The sequence below is a fragment of the Paramormyrops kingsleyae genome, chromosome 2 (genome assembly GCF_048594095.1).
Source record: "Paramormyrops kingsleyae isolate MSU_618 chromosome 2, PKINGS_0.4, whole genome shotgun sequence".
Lineage (NCBI taxonomy): Eukaryota > Metazoa > Chordata > Actinopteri > Osteoglossiformes > Mormyridae > Paramormyrops > Paramormyrops kingsleyae.
In genome coordinates this window covers 39,552,850-39,574,475 of record NC_132798.1, presented here as the reverse complement: position 1 = coordinate 39,574,475, position 21,626 = coordinate 39,552,850, and the positions used below count along the sequence as shown (strand labels likewise).

At 42.8% G+C, this 21,626-nt stretch overlaps 1 long non-coding RNA gene across 3 annotated transcripts; it reads right to left on the bottom strand.

The window, feature by feature from the left end:
• Positions 1 to 754: 754 nt before the first annotated feature.
• On the bottom strand, positions 755 to 2,843 carry LOC111853824 (uncharacterized). 3 transcript variants are annotated; one of them, XR_011989388.1, is made up of 5 exons: positions 2,670 to 2,843; positions 2,098 to 2,269; positions 1,709 to 1,873; positions 1,195 to 1,586; positions 755 to 1,041 (listed from the first exon to the last, which is right to left on the bottom strand). It is a non-coding gene; the product is annotated as an uncharacterized lncRNA (long non-coding RNA). The 3 variants fall into 3 exon arrangements; XR_011989389.1 differs by having other exon boundaries at positions 1,823 to 1,873; XR_011989387.1 differs by having other exon boundaries at positions 1,195 to 1,873.
• Positions 2,844 to 21,626: the final 18,783 nt, after the last annotated feature.

Below are 21,626 nucleotides of genomic sequence, written 5' to 3'. Positions count from 1 at the left end.
TCATGACCTACCTGTCCGATCCTCTTGTGTGCCACGGCCCCTTATTAACCACATATGCAGCCCTGATTGTGACCAGTTGTTTTCTGTCAATTTGATTCTGTTTCTGTCAGTGTCTATAACCCCAGGTCTGTCGTTGACGTTTTGATGTTACATGTTCCTGTCCCGCATGTGGAGTGATTCCAAATAAATCCTTCAATCCTGACTCCTCGTGTCCCCGTTCCTGCTTCCCTGTCCAGCAGTCATAAACTACTGGTGACTAAAGGATGTTATTCCATCTCTAGAGGGCTCTAATAATGTTAAAATCCGTATTTAGAAGGTCGTAAACAGGTTTCCAATGCTCATACTACGAAAATATTCGATTTCTAAAGAATCCTATTTCGCGGATTTCGCCTATTGCGGGTTATTTTTAGAACGTAACTCCCGCGATTAACGAGGGACCACTGTATTACTAAATCATAGATTATTTTAAAAATAGTTTGTGCTTATCACATTTGAATTATACATTTATAAAAGTAGTTTGTACGTATAATTAAGAATTGCATAACTTAAAATTTAATAAAATTGTGTACTTAACAAATTATATCACCTGTAGTCCTGATTGTGACTGTCAATGGTGACCAGATTTTTTCCCCCCTCAGAGTATTATATTGAAGCCTTAAAGACTGCAGAATTATGCTTCTCGCAGAGCTTTACTCCATACTTCTGTTATTCGAAGATAATGTAAGTGTTACATAAATAAATCACTATACATAGATAATTTGGCAAACATTTCTTGTAGTGTATTGATATATAAATTTGAACAAACGTGCAAAAAAAAAAGTATATGGAACAGAATAAAAAGAATACAAATTTTTCCTTATGTAAACATGGCATGAATTTTAAGACCCATCCTATCAACGCAATTGGAGAGCAAGGTTTCCATGTCCTCCTTATTATTAAAAATAAACATGAATGGATCATTCCTGTTGTCACTTTGACCCTCCAGGACCTCTTGCGAATCCAGCACACGGCACTGCAGAGGTCCCTCATGATGCACGACTCCTATATGACATTGGAAGTGAATATCAGGGATCGAATAAGTTAATCAGGTGCAGCTGGTAATCAACAGGAAACCACCTAAGAAAAATGAGGGACACACACACACACACACACCACTAGCATTCTATTCTATTACACTTTGTAGAGCAGTCTCACCCTCGAGAGAGGCTCCAAGTTTGCTTTCAGCAGGTGTGAAGCTTCCTCAGTCTTCCTCAGTCCATGTCTGAGTAGTACAAGTACACATCATTTACACTACCAAGACATAATGTTTCAATATCTCAATGTATCAATGGTGAATTACCCATATATGCAAAACCTCTCCATTAGCTGAATGCACTACCACTGATGAATTAATGGAATATCACCTTAAAAAACCTCCCTGCTGAGCTTTACCTGGTATTCTATATCTGACAAACCTCCTTCACTGCAAAGAAAGGGCACGTGATTCTGCATCTGAATGCATCTCAATGTAAAACACGATGCTTTCCATACATACTTTTCCAGACCACTGTTAGGCACCACCATTTCCTTATCCTTTGCATGTTAGACTGAATATAAAAAGACAAAAACCATGCATTCAGAATGTTAGAAAGGGCACCTTTTTCTCGTATAGATAACTATGCAACATTCTACAGCGTCGCAAAGAATATCTTCTTAATGACGTACTTACAGCAGTAAAGTGGAATGGTTCCCCCAAGGCCATGCAGAGTGCATACTGACAAAAACATCAATTGAAAGTATATCACAAGTGTTACACCCGACAATTCAAGGTGGTCCTTCTTACCATCAACATGAACACACCACAGTCCACAGATCCAATCTGTTTTGGAACATCCTGCAAAATACAATGCATGATACTAAGGACAGTTGTTTCCAATAGAAACATACGATGCATGAAATGGTACAACACAAATGGGTACCAAGGAATGCTAAATGTTAGTAAGATGTAGTTAAATAAACACTGTTCTGAGAACATATCTACTTCATACACCAGAGTTTAGGAAAATCCAGTTATGTTAATATGATTTTACAAACCAGAAATTCCTATAGATTACATACCTTGGAATGAAATTCCATTCTTTGCGTGTGAATCTAAATGCACCTGGGCTCGCAGTAACGTTGTCGGTTTAAACATCGTTACTGGGCACAAAGGGCAATGGAAACTATTGCAACAGTTAGCACATCTTGCTAACTGAGGCACGGCATTCCTTCGACAAATTGACCTGTGCATCTGTTGGTCAAAATGAAAAACAAAGCACCGTGAAAACGATTGTGTATGCATTTATGGGCTTTTGAAGGAGTTAGAGTACTTGAATGCAATTAAGCAACACAGCGATTTGAGTCTGGCTAACTTACATTTACTGTATATATGCATTTCAGTTGCATGAAAACACCATTCAACTGATCAGAGTAATCCACGCATGAAAATAAGTTATTAAGTTAATGTAGCAACAACCTAAGCACGAATTGTGTTTTATAGCAGCCAAACAATAGCGAACAAAAAAACAATTCCAACCGTTCTAAACATAACGAACAAAAACCATTCCACTTCTAAACATAGCAAACAAAGTTCCCATCCTTCCTGAATAACTAATAACTGAACATATATAAACAATTAAAACTGAACTTACCGTTCTACTTTCCTTCGCCAATGTCTTGCTAAACAATGGACGCGCTGCTAATGCTCGTGAGTAAAGTATCCACCAAACTTTATGCGTGACGTCATTTCCGGGCGCTCAGTGGACTTCCTGCGTCTCAGTGGACGTGAGCCTCAGTGGATGTCTGCAGCCAGACCCTTCTCCCCATTTCAGACTGCTGTAGGAAGTATATCCTTTGTTGGGATTTTTTGATGAGGGAGCTGATATTCAGATCCCATCTGAGTGTTATGGCACAGCATGAAGCAGGCAAGGTCTTGGTTGACATGTTTTGTCTGGCCGTTAGACTAAGGATGGAACCGAGATGATAAACTGGCAGTGGTACTGATTACTTTACAGAACTCCTGCCAGAACCGGGACACAAACTGAGGGCCCCGATTAGAGACCATATCGGTGGGCAGACCATGGAGCTTAAACACATGGTCAGCTAACAGCTGAGCAGTCTCCTTAGCTGAGGGAAGTTTTGGTATGGGAATGAAATGGGCAGATTTACAGAAACGATCGACTACTAAAAGGACCCCTGTGTATCCGTTGGACAATGGCAACCCGGTCATAAAGTCCAATGCAATATGGGACCAGGGTCGGCGTGGATAGGCAGTGGGCGCAAAACCCCAGCTGGAGCTTGGGTGGGAGTCTTACTCTGTGCACAAACAGGGTATGCCGCAATGTATCTATGGACATCACGAAGCATCGAAGGCCACCAAAAACTTTGTGTGAAAAGGGCCCTTGTCCTACAGTATGCACCCCTGGATGACAGGCTAGGAGAGAGGAGTGCCCCCATTGGATTGTTCGGGAGCGTAGAAACTTTGGGACATAGAGACAGTTTGGGGGAGTCCTCGCCGGGGGGTGCAGAAACCGCTGTACAGCCTGGACTGCCTCCTCAATTCCCCACGAAACAGCACCAACAAAACAACTAGGAGACAGGATAGGACCAGGTTCATCCTTGAGGTCATCCTCCCCAAACTGATGGGAGAGTGCGTCCATCTTGAGGTTCTTGTCTCCAAGCCTAAAAGAAAACACAAAATTAAAATGGGCTAAGAACAGTGACCACCTGGCCTGACGGGAGTTGAGACACTTAGCTGTGCGCAAATATTCCAGGTCCTTGTAGTTCCCGGTTCCCGATAATTCTTCTCTGCTGGTGTTAACTTCCAGGAAAAATAGGAGCAGGGATGACTTTTATCATCCCCTGAGCTACGTTGGGAGAAAATGGCACCCACCCCTGTTCCAGATGCATCCACCTTAACTATGAACTGTCTTGAGGGGTCAGGGAGCTGCGAAGGTCATTCAAAGCCACTTGAGCCTCAGGAGTCCAATGAGACGGTAGTTTGGAAGAAGTGAGTGCAGTCAATGGAGCGGCAACCATGCTGCAGATAAATTGCAGATAGAAATTAGCAAACCCCAAAAACCAAAAAAATCCTTCCGGGAGCCAGGTTGGGGCCACTGGCTGACCGCCCTTACCTTAGCGGGATCCATCTGGACGGACCCTTCCGCAAGGACAAAACCCAAAAAGGAGACTGTGTGCTTGTGAAATTCACATTTCTTGGCCTTGACAAATAACTTGTTCACCAGGAGCCTCTGGAGAACCTCACGGATATTGTGAACATGGTTCTGTTTGGTCTGAGAAAAGATCAAGATATCATCAAGATATACAAAAACAAATCTGTTAAATATGTCTCGGAGGACTTTGTGGACCAGATTCTGGAACACAGTCGGAGCATTAGTAAGCCCAAAAGGCTTCCCGAGGTATTCATAATGACCATTGAGTGTGTTGAACGCAGTCTTCCACTTATCACCCTCCCGAATCCTGACCAGATGATAGGCATTCCTCAGATCTAGCTTGGTAAAAAACCTGGCGCCATGTAGCTTTCCAGGATGGAGGACAACAGTGGCAAAGGGTAAAGGTTCTTCATTGTTATATCGTTCAGGCCCCTATAGTCAATGCAAGGGTGAAGAGAGCCATCCTTCTTTTCAACAAAGAAAAATCCAGCCCCTGCTGGAGAAGAGGAGGGACGGATAATGCCAGCAACTAAAGCCTGTCCTATATACTCCTCCATGGCTATCCTCTCTGGGGTCGAAAGAGAGTAAAGGCACCCCCTAGGGGGACTAGTGCCTGGAAGCAAGTCAATAGCACAATCGTATGGTCGATGAGGTGGAAGGGACGAGGCCCGGGACTTACTTTATGGTCCTGGTATTCACCTGGCACTTGAGAAAGGTCAGGAACTTCTTCAGGAATAGGAGAATCCCCTGGAGTCAATGCTGAGTGCAGGCACTGGGAATGACAAGGACTCCAGGTGACGACGATCCCCTTCTCCCAGTCAATGTGAGGATTGTGCCTGAGTAGCCAAGGATACCCCAGTACTAAAGTGGCTTGGGTGAGTATATGACATAAAAAGATAATGTTTCAATGTGATTACCCGATAGATGGAGACTCACCGGGATGGTGGTGCGAGTCACAGTTGCCATCCGTCTTCCAGTATGGGATTGAGCCACCAGGGGTGCCTGGACAGGAGTGCTGGGAATTCCCAACTGCTGGACCAGAGCAGTGTTGACGAAACTGGCCTCAGCTCCTGAATTAATGAGGGCAGCCAGTGACGCTGTAGCCCACAGGACACCTCTGCGGTAAGAATGGTTCTTCCTTTGGAAGAGGGCAGGACTGCGGCCACGCCCACCAGTGCCCTCTTCTTCACTGGTGGGCACGTCCTTTTACCGGACATGAAGCAACAAAATGTCCCTGCTGCCCACAGTATAAACATGCCCTGGAGGCCATACGATATTGTCGCTTGGTTGGAGACAATCATGTTCACCTGCATGGGCTCAGGAGCTGCCTCAACTGGGACAGTAACTGGAACTTCCCCGTCACTCCCTCTCACGCTGGTGAATGCGATTGTCTATCAAAATTTGAGTCCATTAATCTCTCCAGGTCTTCAGGAAGCTCTCGTGTGGTCAGTTCATCCTTTATAGTGTCAGATCAACCATTATAAAAGGCATCAAACAGTGCAGTAGGACCCCATCCACAGGACATTGCCAGAGTCCTGAACTGTATGGCAAAATCAGAAACCGACCTACTTCCTGACGTAGATGCATTAATTCCCGTGCTGCCGCTCTTCCTGACTTGGTGCGGTCATACACACATTTCATTTTCTCCTCAAAAAGTGCAAATCGACCGCATAAAGGCGCTCCCACACAGCTGTTCCCCACTCCCTGGCCGAGCCAGTGAGTAAAGTGATAATGTATGCGATCTTTGAGCGCTTAGTGGGAAACACGGAGGGTTGCAGCTCAAAAACCATCATACATTGGGATAGGAAAGAACGACAAGTACCTGGATATCCATTGTATGGGCTCAGTGGATTTAAACGTGGCTCGCTCGCTGGTCGTTAGTCCCGAATGGAAAGATTCCAGCGACTCCCAGATCGCTGTTAATTCACTCTGGTGCTGCCCGAGAAGAGCACCCTGCTTCCTCAGAGCATGCAAAATCTGCTGAAAACTGGCTTGGTCCGCTGGGTCCATCATCAGTGGCGAGATCTTCTGTGATGGATGCACAGGATGGATGCTGACACAGACCGAGTTCAGGTAAACGGTTTTATTGCAGGACAAGCCGTTATAAAATAACCAGTGCAGAATAAGGCTTCCAATAAATCTCAGCAGACCCGGAGACGGGAAAGGTGGCTGAAGGCACAGCACAGGGAGACAGGCAATCGACAACGGAGTCCAGAGGGCGGAGGCTGTAATCAGTCAGTGAGCTGGGCATGGGTCGGGCGATCGGTGACGGTGTCCAGAAGGAAAAGGCGAAGATCGGAGTCGAAAAACCAGGCGTGGGTTGGGCAATCGGCGTCGGTAGTAAAAAGGGGGCAGGCGAAACTTGGGGTCTGGAACACTAAGCAGAGGTTGGTATATGGGAAAATTGATAACAGGAGAAATGCTCGAACTCAGGGCACACCATTAAGATCTCACACAGATCGGGGGGGGCGTGGCTGAGATGGCGATGGGGATTCTCCAGCACGATCCATGACAAAATCAGTAGGAAGTTTATTAAATGGAGACAGGAACAGGGCAAACAAAAGCACACATTGTGGGGTCAAACAAAAGGCACAACTATGAATAGGGGGAAACCACTGGAGTACACACCAGGGTGACATCAATAACCAGACTGTGGAGCACAGGACTGATAGGCACTCTTATACTGGACTAATGAGGAAGCAGACGAGGGGCAGGTGGAGTGATCCACATGACGGCTGAAACGAGAGGCAAGACAAATGATCAACAGGTGTGGCTCATTAGAACCACAATAGGTAGAGAACAAGGGGGTAGGAAAGCAGGGTGTGACACTGAGGTCCTAGGAAATGATGATGGCCTGGAAACGGAAGGACCTGGCATTGGAAGGTGAACTGAAGAGCCACGCTAACAGCATCATTTGCAGAACACAGCAGTTCTACCTTCACTCTGTACAACACTCACAGTACCAGTTTACAGGCCAGCCATGATGTCCAGCAACTATTGAGGGGATCCATGATGTCTCACAAAGCAGCTTGATCAACATGAGTCAAATGCTTTAGGAAAATCAAAAAAGGTTGCAAAGAAACTCTGCTAATATTCATGTTTTTGCTCGATGAGAAGCCTCAGGACCAAGATGGTAGACTTCTTAGGCATAAAACCAGACTACTATTCTCACTGGTAAGCAAGCAAATGATCATGGATCCTACTGAAAAAGATCCTAGCAAGGACCTTACCCGGCACTGAGAGCAGTGTTATACTGTACCCCTATAGCTGCTGCAATGAAGGCAATCACACTGCCCTTTCCAGATTGGGATATCAAGTCCCATTTTCCAGTCAGTTGGAGTGATGCCCATCTCCCTAATGGAAGCAAATATTGCTTGTAATGCCAGAGCCTTGCAACCTTCCTTACCGTCAGGTGGTTCACCTCCTGAGTAATCTCAGTGAGATTGGATAGTTCACAGCTAATTAGAGGATCAGCCTCAAGAACTATGGACCCAAAGATGTCCAACATCCTAGCCAGAGGATCTGCTTTCAGCACCTGGTCAGTGGAGCTGGCCCAGTGGGTCACAACTTCAATGTCATCTGTAAGAACAGTTCCATCACCTGGCCTGATTGCTACTCTCCGAGGAACAGATTTGGATGTGCGTAATGCTTTGAATCCTCTGTAAGCAGGATGTGGTCACTAGACCAAAGATGGTGTGTCACTTGCTCACGGATCTGTCTAACAAACACCTCTCAGAGCCCTTACAGCCATCCTTCACAGTTCCCAGTGCAGACTGCAGTTGCCATCAAGTTATGCACTGTGACTCCTCTTGACAATATCCAGGATTGATCTCCTTCGCTGTACTACTGTACCTGTATTGAAGTACCAGATCCAATGATGTGGCTCAGGGCACTGGAACCAGGATCCAGCGATCTGCAGCCCCTGACCTTTTGCAAAGTCAAGGAACATAAACCCACTTTCAAGATCACCAGACCTGTGGGGACCAATACAATCCTCATAGCCCACCCTGTCAGTACCAGTGGTAACATTGAAGTCATCCATAACCAGAGGAGTGTCACCTTGTGGGCACCCATCAACAACCAAGTGAAGTTGCGAATAAAATATCACTCATCGAGATATAACTCATCGCAGTCAGAGCAACGACAAGACGCCCAGAGAATGTCGGGGACGAGGCATGGTGCAGGCTGAGGAAAAGGTGGACGACCCACTGGTGGCACAGGGAACAAAGGGGTTTATTTACATTACAGAAAACGCGACAAAACAAAACAGACCTTGAGGGGTCAAAAAGCAAAATATGAAAAACAAAGACTGACTACAAAAAGTTCAGGGCAGCAAGAAGCAGGCAAGCAGGGAACAAAACACAAAAATTTAACTACACAGGGGAACATTCTCATGCCTTGTCTACACGTACACGGGTATTTTATATACAGAAGGGGTAGGAGAGGGACCTGCTATGAAGATCTGCTTTAATTTTGGTGAAATTTGTCTCAACATTTTATCAGATTCAGATTTTCACCCTTCCAATGAGTCTATGAAGATTGGGCATAATTTGTCAAATACTTTCTGACTTTTTGAGGGATCAAGTGTCTGAAACTATCCTATTTTGGTATCAATTTTGGAGTGATCAGTCTCAAAATTTGATCGCTTTTAGTTTGTCAAACAATGTGTCTGTAACATTAAAAAGCATCCATAAAATATTATTAATGCGTTCACAAGACCATGTGTCTTCTATAGCCTACCTTTCTTTCCTTTGCTGCCATACAGAGCTGTTGCTTCATTTTGGGGGCAATTTGTCTCCAAATAAAATCAGGTGTAGATCCTGACCCTTATAATGCTTTTGTGTAGCAGCAGAGGTGGGTAGTAGCAAGTTACATTTACTCCATTACATTTACTGGAGTAACTTTTTGAAAAAAATGCACTTATAAGAGTAGTTTTACAGCACCATACTTTTTACTTTTACTTGAGTAGATTTGTAAAGAAGAAACACTACTCTTATTCTGCTACATTAGGCAACACTCGACTCGTTACTTTTTCTTGTACCATTTATTCTATATATTAGATATGCTTTATTTTTGCCAGAGAGATGCTACCAGCAGCTCGATCACATGACTCCATTTCACCAGATGTAGCAACAATAATCACATGAGTGCTTTACTAGTCACACGTATCCATGCAGTCACATGGCCACACACAAGCTGTGGCAGCATAGCGGCACAAACTCTTCACTCGTAGCAGACAGGGAATAAAAAAACATGAGAAATGGCAGAGGCAACTGTCTCCACTGCTAAAACTGAAGAGGATGAACACCCCTAGCCTCATATAAAAAGCATGTTTTGCTTACACACAGTGCAAAAGAAAAGCTATATAATGCAGTGTCTGTTTCTGCCAAAACCATCCGACATTTCACCATACAAAAACTAACCTGAGGAAACATGTTGCATAGTTTTACCTAAATTCCATTTTTGCTATGGTTAGGTTACAGAATCCCAGTCTTAAAAAGGAGTCTTTGATATAGACCCTTCTAGTATCTGTAAACATTTCGTTAAATGGTGCCATAAGGTAAGCTGACCACAATACATTTTCTATGGAGGAATGAATTAGGGTTAACTACCAACAATCGCAAATTATGAATGGTCAAGATGGTTTTGGTAACTGACAAACAACCGACTCCAGGTATGTAATGTCAGAGCCTGGTTAGAAAACATCATATCATCTTTTAGCTGTTTTATTTAATGTACAAATGTTAGCATATATAATTAGCATATATAAGCTAGAGCAGGGGTCTCCAACTCCTGGAGAGCTACTATCCAGTAGGTTTTCTATCCTACCTGGCTTCTGATGAACCACACCAGTTCTCAGGTAAATACCAGGAGCAGGTATGGCTCATCAGAAGCCAGGTAGGATAGAAAACCTACTGGATACTAGCTCTCCAGGACCAGAGTTGGAGAGCCCTGAGCTATTTTTCTGTCAACAGAGGGTTCACCCCAACAAAATGAAGATGTATACAGAATTAATAGACTCCCACAGAAACCTAAAGTCCTCCTCTTCTATTGAACCACCTAGGAAGAATGCAAAACTCACAGATTCCCTCACTGGCTCTTGACATGCTTGTGCAAACGTTTGTATGTGAGGCCAACAAACCATTTTCTGTTGTTGAGACAACATCCTTCAAGATTATGACCAGGGTGACAACAGACAATGGCTCACACTTCTTGAAAGCCCTTTGATTATATGGTGAGGAGGAAGAAGCCACCAGTGGACAGGAGAATGGAGACTTGATGATGAAAAAGAAGAGAGTGAGTTTGAGGTGGAGTATCAAGATGTGTCTGCTGTTTTGAATGACAACACAAGTCTTGAGTACCAACTTCCAAGGCACCAAAAGTGTGCATATCATATACTCAATCTAATATCAACAGTTGATGCCACTGCAGCAGAAGCTGCCAATGAAACAAACAAGAGGCCGACTCGGTCTGCTTTTGCAAAATGTCATGCTCTGTGGAATAAAACCAGCAGGTTAACCATGGCTTATGAAACAGTAGAGTGGGAATGCAAGCTGCAATTTCTCAGACCCAATAAGACCCGTTGGAGCTCCCTGTTCCTTGCTGTGGATGTGCGCATTCAGAAAGAGCAAGGAGAAAAAGAAATTTGCAATGTTTGCACAACATAATATATAAAGATGTAAGTTGACAGATTAATGGGTAAATCCACCTGTCTTAAGTAACTTTGCAAGACTGATAATTGTCTTTTTCTTTGTATTTAATACGGAAGAGGATTAGGGCCACCATGAAAATATTATTTGAATTCTGACTTTTTTTCTCAGAATTCTGACTTTTTTTCTAAATTCAGAATTCTGAGCTTAAAGTCAGAATTCTGAGAAAAAGTCAGAATTCAAATAATATTTTCATGGTGACCCTAATCCTCTTCCATAATTTAACATGGACAATACACAGTAAATACATTGTACTAGAAATAGCTATTAGTTTTGTTTTTTTTTTTGGCACACCTTTTTTAGGTTCAATCCCACTGAAATGGGATTTTTGGCTGAGTACACTGCTGTGATGAAGCCTGTTGCTATGGCCCTAAAACATCCTCCAAGGGGAATCATTTGTACACATGGGCTTCTTGCTGCCAACACTTTACCAGTTGCAGGAGAAGCTAAAGAGGCTGGAGTCATCTTGAATAATGTGTAGACCTCTTGTTAACGTTTTGGAAACGTCATGAAAGAGCCTGAATTGATTACAGCAGCAATACTCCTACCAAGATTCAAAACCACAGAGGAAAGCATCTTAAAAGCTGGTAAATATACTTGTTTATGAAATCAGTTGTGAGCTAGTAGGCACTGACATATATGAATCTTTATAATGTTGCTGTCATTTCAGATTGCACTGTGTCAGTGACAAAACCACAAGGTGGCCAGATTTAGAAGCTCAGGGAGCTTTTCATGTCAAACATCAGCAGATTGGCAGCCTATACAGTAGAAGAGTAAGAATAATAAATCTAACTAATTCTTCTGAAAACCATTTATATTTCCACAGGCCTTGTCTTCATCAGACATCACTTAGACACAGAGTTGGATGATGTTAGCACAAACAGTAGCCTCTCTGATGAAGATAATTTCTTTGGATCCATGGGATCAGGAAAACCGGAAGTAGGAGAGCTGGAAAGGTTCCTTTCATTGGAGGTATGGATCTATTGCATACCCTTCCTCACATCAAGAAGCTGTCACTCAAAATCAACACAGGCCTTCCTGCATCTGCAGCCTGCAAGAGACTTTTTAGTCATGCAGGGCTCCTGATCACTGCTAATGTAGCGGGGGGATTTCGCCCCACCTTGGTAGGGGGAAACCGGCTGTTATTCTACCCGGGGAGACAAAGCAGTGAGAGGATCTCAGTCCCCCACCCCAAGTTGTTTTAGCCCCAGTATTTGCATGTGCAAATATGTTTTACCCGACTTGCTGCAGGAGGATGTTGGAAGGCAGGTTCATGGGACGAAATATACATGGTAACACCCTGAAGTGTATACGCTTTCGGCCAGGTATCAATGTAACCTCCCGACAGCCCTGCACATCAGGTGAGATGCCCCTACCCCCAGATAGTTACACGACGTTCAAATACATACATCACCCTAAACACAAAATAAATACATAAATGAGCGATTTATTGTAAACGGAAAGGTCGCTTGTCTTTCGGTTGTCCTCCAACCTTAAACAGTCGGCTATAAAACGCACGGCATAAAAGAAAATACTTCAGACCATAAGACTGAATTTAGGCGTGGGCGATATGATGATATGAGATCGTGAAGACGATCTATGTCATGACCTGCTCGTACGATCCTCGTGTGTGCCATGCCCCCTCATTACCTACGCGTGCTACCCCGATTGTAATCACCTGTTGCCTGTTATTCTCTGCTTGTCTTGTGTATATTACTCCGCGTTCAAGTCTGTTTCCCTAGGTCAGTCATTAACATGAGTTCGCCGTGTGCTTCCCTATGTCCTGTCTGCATTAATAAACCCCGTTTTACCCGTATTCATGGCTCCCCTCGCCTGCTTTCCCGCCCGCCAATACAACAATCTATGTGTTGATGATCTGCCAAAGCAGAGAGATCGTAGAATCGTCTATATAGATTGCATTCCATCTGTCTATTGCGGCTCTATGCTCTTCCTAATTTTTTTCCTCAGCCAAAGCACACTATTTGCTAGTCCACTTAATACCCGCCTTATAGAAACAGCGCTCAGCCAACCAAAGTGCTCCACCACTCTCTTTGATTCTGAGTGTAGCGGGAAGCAATGACAAAGTGAGAATGTAATGGATGAGTTGGTCCCTAAAAAAACTCTACATAGGTGACATTGAAGTGGTTTGGCTTTTACCCAAATGATAAGGAACAAACAGTTGTTATTTGCAAAGTCTGCAAAGAAAAGGTTTGCACGTCGGACGGAAGCACGATGAACCTTTTAAATCACTTAAAGAGACAACATCCAAAACAGTATGCCGAGAGTATAGAGGCTAGGAGAGCAGTCACACCACAGGCAGTAGAGGCAACAGTTACCAAACCAAAACAAACCACTCTGACACAAGCTTTTGAGAAAGGAGCTCCATATGACAGGACAAGCAAGTGATGGAAAGGCATAACAGAAGCAGTTACCTTTTACCTCAGAAAAGATATGATTCCCATCAAAACTGTAGAAAAGGGGTTTAAAAGTCTGCCGAAAGTAGGCTAATTGATATGAGCTGCCCAGCCGAAAATATTTCTCCAGCACTGCCATTCCACGTCTGTACTCCGAATGCCGTGAAAAAATGGAACTCATGGTTCAGAGGTATTGTCATGTCATGTTAAAATGACATTGTTGAATAATTCAGTAATAGTTTAAGAATTGCATTAGCCCATAATAAGAGTTGCCATTTTTATTGTTTACCATTTGTAAGTTTTTGTTCTTGTTGATATTTTGTTCTGAAGTAACTTTAAGTATTTATTTAGCTTTAAATAAACTTGTTGGCGAAATTGATAAAAAATTTGTTCAGAAATGTTCTTCGGCAAAAATCCTGTTTTTGTTCTTTTGGACTATATTTTTACAAAGGAAAATAGTTTGGTTGTACTGTTAAGTAATTTGCAAAATAGTAAAATCTATATCATTAAAATCAATATAAATATTGTGATAAAATCGAAATCGTGATATGTTATTTTTGCCATATCGCCCACCCCTAGGCGATAACCCAAAAGGAAATTAAATAACTCAAATAAGCCTTTTAGCAATTCACCACAATTTGTCCCGTCATGAACAATAACAGAAAAACCAGGTTTAACTCAAAAAAGAAAACATCTCAGGGTTACAATACCTCAGCAAAACATAACATAGTACAGATCGTCGTTTACTTATTCAAAATCCATTACATAAATGACATTAAACAAACACTTTAAATTACCGTTTGACTGCATTTAACAACTACATCCAACACACACTTTATCTATACAACTGTCCACCTGCAGCCTTACCAAGTCCTTTACCCGGTCGAAAAGGGTAAGCAGAAGGGGCAGGTTTACCAGTCGACGATGGAATGGGTCGAGATGAGTTGCAGGAGGAGGCCTCTGTATTGCAGGGTCATTCCTTCATGCAGCATCCAAGGACGAACTCGCCCGAGTATCCGCTCCGTGTAACACAACTTCGGGGCCCTGGATCTCCAAAAACGGCACACGCAGCCTCCACTTTAGCACCGCTAATTCGAATGCCCTCCTCCACGATATTCCTCGGCTCCTCCACTTCCACTTGTCACACCTGCTGTTGTCAACCACACCCAAACAACAGCCCCACTGCGTCACTGTCCTCCACTGCAGATCAAAATAGCACCCAGAAAACGCACGGCAGACTGCTTGCCACGCTCTCCGCCTGAGACAGCTCAGCCTCAATAACTAAGCAAAATAAGCAGACTTTCATCCTTCCACAAACCAGGTCGCTCGGATTCGGAGTATAACAACCGTGATTCCTTTTGGAAACTTCACGCAACTCTGTTCCCACTGCATCCGTCCACCATTACTCAACCGTCTTCTCCAAAAAAAACCCATGCTCTTGTTCACCTCACATCTCCCTGCCCACAAACGCTACTCATTGAATAAGCATGACCGCATGATCCACCGGGCCCAGAGACTACTACAAAAACTTTAAAATAAAAGACTATGGATTTTTATATCTGCTACACTAAACGGTAACAACTTCACTGCAAGAACCTTGAGAGCCAGCTACTGCTGTAGCTTAACCATCACTTCACTAAGTGAAGAACAGCACGTTTTAACCAAACAAACACAGACACACACCCACACAGTTTGTGGTAAAGTGAGACTTCTTCTATGTACACAAGTTGCCTTGTTCTAATGTTAATTTCTATCTGTTGAGCCTGCTATTTTTAGGGCAAGTGAATATACAATAGGGGTGGCATAGTGGAGTGGTGGATAGCACTGTTGCCTCACACCCCTGGGACCTGGGTTTGAGTCTCTGCCTGGGTTACATGTGTGTGGAGTTTGCATGTTCTCCCCGTGTCATCATGGGGTTTCCCCCAGGTACTCCAGTTTCCCCCCACAGTCCAAAGATATGCCAAGGCTAATTGGAATTACTAAATATTGCCTATAGGTGTGAATGGTGTGTGAGTGCACCCTGTGATGGGCTGGCCCCCCATCCTGGGTTGTTCCCCACCTCATGTCTGTAGCTTCTGGGATAGGCTCCGGACCCCCCGTGACCCAGAAGGATAAGCAGTTGGAAAATGGATGGATGAATATACAGTGTATCTTGTCACTGGAAGCAGTTTGCACTGTTCAAACATACATACATTACCTACTGTAGGTATTTCAAAAGCTCTATGTTGTGAAAAAGTGAGATTTGGAAATTTGTGTTTCTTGTTCCTCAGTTATTTTGTAAAGATGTTATTTATTTTTACTCATGTTTAATTTTATTTGGAAATACTAGAATTTGCACATCATTTTATATTTTTGTCTGTCTGATTACATCATTTCTAAAAAATAAATCATTATGATTAAACAGTTACTCAGTACTTGAGTAGTCTTTTCACCAAATACTTTTGCACTCTTACTTGTCATTTTTTGGATGACTACTTTCTACTTCTACTTGAGTAATATTATTTTGAAGTAACGCTATTCTTACTTGAGTACAATTTTTACAAGACCAATGAATTTTAAGGGTCAAATTTCTACATTAATCCATCCTTTTGTGGTGGCATTGCTTCATTTAGGGAAGAGTCATCCAAAATTTTGTCTCAAAATTCAATCTGTTCCAGTTCCTCACACTACAAAGTTTGAAAATGATCCTTCAAATACATTTTATCATCTTACTGAGATCAAGTGTCAGTGACTGCTGTTTTTTGCATAGGACTGCTTCAGTTTTTGGGTGATCTGTCTCAAAATTTGATCACTTGCAGTTTGTCACCCACACATGCCTCTGCAAAGTTCCAAAAATGTGTGTCAAATACTTTTTGGGGTGTTGACTGAACAAGAAAGTGCCTGTAGTGGACCAGTCCCAAACCAAAGGTATTCCCCATCCAGGGAATACAATAACAGGATTAGCAACTACTGGTTTATTTCTATTACAAAAAGACTTTTTATACCAGAAAACAATATTTTTGAGCAGTGTTTACTGGGGGAAAAGGAGAGCAGAACCATTTGCTAATCCCCACCAAAGCAGTATAATCTATCTGGGTTTCTAATGACTACATTTAAACTTGTAATAGCATTGACCAAATACACAATAAAACATTCACTACAAGGTCCATTTCTGGAGGTGAAACAGATGCCACAATAATGTAATTATTGTTTTTACTACTGCTATCCTCAGTAATGATATTCGACATGCATTGGTGCAACAGTTTTACTTTCCATTTAAATGACAACAGAAACAATTTATGCAATACAATGAAGGTTAAAATGTATACTATAGTTATATAGTTATCATCAGCAATACATATGTTCCGATAAGTTTATTGCCATTTTTCAAAGACTGAATAATTCTTTTCACATAAGCCTTCTGGCACTCCATGAGCACACATATTCTGTACAGCAGTGGCAGATGGTGATTTTTAAAATAGGGTAAGCACAGTGTGGAGAATTTACTTTTTTTAATTATTATTAATAGATTCGGCAACAAACAAAGTAAGAAGACAAAACAGAAACACAAAAACACTGACAAACTGAACTCCAAGGAAGGGGAAGACAGCTGTACGTTACATTAGAGAAAAAAATCCAGAAAGCAATAGAGATAATAGTAATAATAATAATAGCAATAATAATAATAACAATAACATGGGTACTAGGTGAATGGTAAAAAAGAAAACAAGACAAACAATGACAAAAGATTACATACATGCATCACTGGCCTTAAGGAGCTCAGTTAACCACTAAATGTTTCCAAGCAGCTACAGACTCGGGTTTTGTCTGGTTAATCCGAGCTGTAGAGTACAGCAGGTTAGATATATAGCTAGCCTTGATCAACCAATGCTTTACTATATTTATGTCCTTATTATACCAGTGTTCCAAAATTGTCTTTTGAGCTGATGTAAAGGTGCAAAACAGGATTATATTATTTTAAAACTCAAGGCAATGTCATCATTTAACAAGCACAGACATTGATCTGGACAGTGTGGACAGTTATGACCAAAAAAAGTCATTTTCTAATTTTAGTAGGACAGCTGCTTATATGTAAATTCTCCCCTCCTTGATCAAAGCACTTCTTTAGAATGAAGTTAATAACATTAGTTGCTATGTCTACCATGTAACTTCAAAGCATCTGGCTCAGCTTGAACAGCTAAGTTAACCTGCATGAAGTTGGCCCCCCATATGTTTCAGATTTTAACCAAACAGGTCTCAATCGTATGTGCTGCATTTCTGCCGGATTGTGCCGTTAACATTTTTGTTTGTGCTGTTTTAGTTTCTGAGATATAAATGTTTGTTTACATGGTGACGTCATCAGCATGAAGTTGGCCCCCCATTTGCGTCTGATTTCCACCAGACCAATTGCTATCGTGTGTGCTGCATTTGTGCTGGTTTGTGCCTTTAAAACTGTCCTCTTTGCTGCTTTAGTTTCCGAGATATTAATGTTTGTTTACATGGTCACGTGATACCAGCGTGAAGTTAGCCCCCCATTTGTGTCTGATTTCCACCAAACCAATCGCAATCGTGTGTGCTGCGTTTGTGCTGGTTTGTGCTGTTAAAATTGTCCTTTGTGCTGCTTTAGTTTCTGAGATATTAATGTTTGTAAGGTTGCCCCCCCTCCCATTTGCGTCTGATTTTGACCAAACCGATCGCAATCGTTTGTGCCGTTAAAAATGTCCTTTATGCTGCTTCCGTGCAGAGATGTTGCTTATTTACATAGTCACGTGACTCCGCTGTTAAGTTAGCTCCCCATTTGCCTCCGAACCAGTCTCAATAGTTTGTGCCATTTAAAAGTTGTCTGTAGTGTTATTTTTCTGAGTTATACCTATTAGTTTATGCCTTTACGTGATCACCGTATAGTGCTCAAGCTCATGTTTCTCATGTTAACAGAAGGTGGAGCGTTTGATGACTCCGCGACAAAGCTGTACGTACTTAGTCAGCCCCGCCAGCCAGATACAGTTATAACTGGATTGTACTGTACAGGAGGTAAATGCAAATAGACACATGTTATTTAGTAGCGTAACCAGTGGATATAAAGCCCCAGAGAAAGCTGACACATGGGAAGATATCACCTTCTCTGTGAACGCTGTGTGCCAACTGCCAAATAAATCTAAATGATCTTCAAACATGCGTTCCCTTCTAAGAGCACGACTGGCAATTAAGCTCTTCAGGAAGTAACAGAAATGCCATTTTGATAGCAAGGCCAATGCGCAGACAGACCTATATAAAATCCGCATGATTGCCGTTACTGTCACGCCCTCAGGGGCGGGACCAGACGGAGACACCACCTCGCCGGCTGATTAGACCAGGCTTATAAGCCTTACGATCGCAGGAGTACCCTGCGAAGTATTGTGCCGATGATCTCGTGCCTTACCAAGCGTTTTTTCTGTCTCTCGTTTACCCGCTTCTCCCCGTCCCGCTTGTCGACCCGCTGTAATATCCTTGCCTCCGTGCCTTCCCCCCTCAGACCCGTTCCCGTCCCTGACTTACCTCTTCCTCCAAGTCCATCGTCTCCCTCCTCGTGTTCCGTGTCCCCGTCTCTACACGTCGGACTGACTCCTCCGGACCTCGACCCTGGACCGCGAACCACGACAACGACTTCAGCGTGCCGCTATTGTACCTTCGCCTCGGCTCCACTCGTGGAGACTCTCACTGGTGTGTCCTGTTTGGGCTTGGCCAGTCAGTCTAAGGGGCCAGTTACCCGAACCCGTTTGGGACCGCTCTCCTACGGAGATCGCCCGTCCTGGTGTTCAATAAACGTTTTGCACCCTGCTTTTCTGGATCCCCGTTCTCCTCTTTCCAGAAACGTGACAGTTACTACCATGAAAATAATTTTTACACTTTAAAATTATTCTTTATATTTTACTTTTATAAATTATTAATTTTATCAACTGTAGAATAAACAAAACTGCTATAACCGATTATTTTGAAAAAACTATCATTACTCAAATGTGCTTACGAATGGTCTTGAGTCTGCGTAGATTCTGTTCTTAGCTAAGAACAAATTCAGATAAGAAAACATTGGTGAATATTAGAATCTTCGTAAAAGAGTGCGTACGTGGGGTTTAAGAAAAAATTTGTAAGAACGGTTGGTGAATGAGGCCCAATATCCTCAAATCCAAACACAACCATCTCACAGATGAACATTTTAAGCTGGTGCTCTTGTTGAGGTACAATAGCAAAGTTTAGCAATGTAGTTGCTTTTTGTCTGCTTTGATGCTTGATGCTGGTAATTATTATTCAATAAAAGGAGTTAAGTAAAATGTGCTGTAAATCCCCCCTTTTTGTCTAAATAATATACATTTACTCTGAAACCGGTAACACAAATTATATCAGGTCATTGTATAGAAGTAATACAATTGTAATCAAATTAGATTACACTTTTTAAGTAATCCAAAGGTTACATTATTAGTTTAATTTGGAAACTGTTCATTACTATCCAACCCTAAAAGATTCGGTAAGATAAAATATTTCTAAGTTAAAAAATCGTATTTGTCATAAACTTCATCAAAATATTTGTGTTCCATTTTCCTTTGCACTGGGAAAATACATATTCCTGAAGGTAGCACGTTATATTGTTGTTATATGACAGACATTTATAGCTTTCCTTAACAATGTGTTCCTTCAGTACCAAACCCAATGTGATTTTTAAAGAAACATAAATTGTTTTTGTCACTCATACAAATTTGTATTAAGATAGAATTAATTGTCAGACAATCCTTTCAAACCATCATCTTGAAACTTGTTTTAGATAACTTTGATTCATAATACAAATATTAACTTTAAAACACTGACTTCACAATTAGAGCTTTTATTTCACACTACATTAAATGACAGAAATGACTGCTAGCTGGTCAGCACAGCAACGCAGCAGACGACCAGACGGCATCACCGGTCGTCTGCTGCGTTGCTGTGCTGACCAGCTAGCAGGTGTGTTCACCTCCATCTTCAACGAGTCCCTGGCAAAGTCTGTGGTCCCCACGTGCTTCAAAAGATCCACCATCATCCCTGTGCCCAAGAACAACAAGCCCTCATGCCTGAACGACTACCGGCCAGTTGCACTGACTTCGTTGGTAATGAAGGTGTTCGAGAGGCTGTTGAAGAACATCATCTCCTCCTCCATCCCAAGTACCACAGACCCGCTCCAGTTCGCCTACCGACCCAGCAGATCCACAGAGGACGCCATCTCCCATGTCCTGCACACCACTCTCAGCTACTTGGACAAGAAACAAGGCAACTATGTCAGATTGCTGTTTGTAGACTACAGTTCAGCGTTCAACACAATAGTGCCCAGTAGACTGTTCACAAAGCTGAGGGATCTAGGACTCAGCAGCCGTTTGTGTGCATGGGTGTTGGACTTTCTCACTGGCAGATCTCAGGTGGTGAGGGTGGGTAGGTGTGTCTCCGACAGCGTCTCCACCAATACTGGGGCGCCACAGGGGTGCGTACTCTCACCACTGCTGTACTCCCTCTACACTTCTGACTGTGTGACCACTCATGGTTCGAACACCATTGTGAAGTTTGCCGATGACACAGTGGTGTTGGGCCTCATCTCCAACAACGATGAGGAGGCCTACATGAACGAAGTGAAGAACCTGACATCGTGGTGTCAGGACAACCACCTCCAGCTAAACATTTGCAAGACCAAGGAGCTGGTAGTAGACTTCAGAAGGAGTCAGCAGCGAGTCTACAAACCCCTCAACATCAACGGAGCTCCAGTGGAAAGGGTGCTGTCCTTCAAATATCTCGGTGTCCAAATCTCCTCTGACCTGACATGGTCTGCTCACATTCAGGTCCAGTCCAAAAGGGCTAGGCAGCGCCTGTACTATCTGCGACAACTTAGGAAGTTCGGGGTCTCTCCAGTAATTCTCAGGACTTTCTATTCAGGCGCTGTGGAGAGCATCCTCACACAGAACATCACATCCTGGTATGGAAATAGCTGTATTCAGGACCGTAAAACTCTTCAGAGTGTGATCCGGGCGGCAGAACGCTGCTGCAGGTCTATCCTACCTTCCCTGCAGGACATTTACATTAAGAGATGTTGGTCCAGAGCAGTCCGAACATTGAAGGACTCGTCCCATCCCAGTAACGGACTATTTCAACTTCTGCAATCAGGCAGAAGGTTCCGCACTATCAGGGCAAGAACAGAGAGACTCAAGAGGAGCTTCTATCCTCAGGCCATTCGAGTCCTAAATCAATCCCCTCATAGCATTCCTTAATGAAACAGGACTTTATATGCACAGTTTTTATATTGCGGTGCTATTATGGCACAATGCACTTTAAAACTA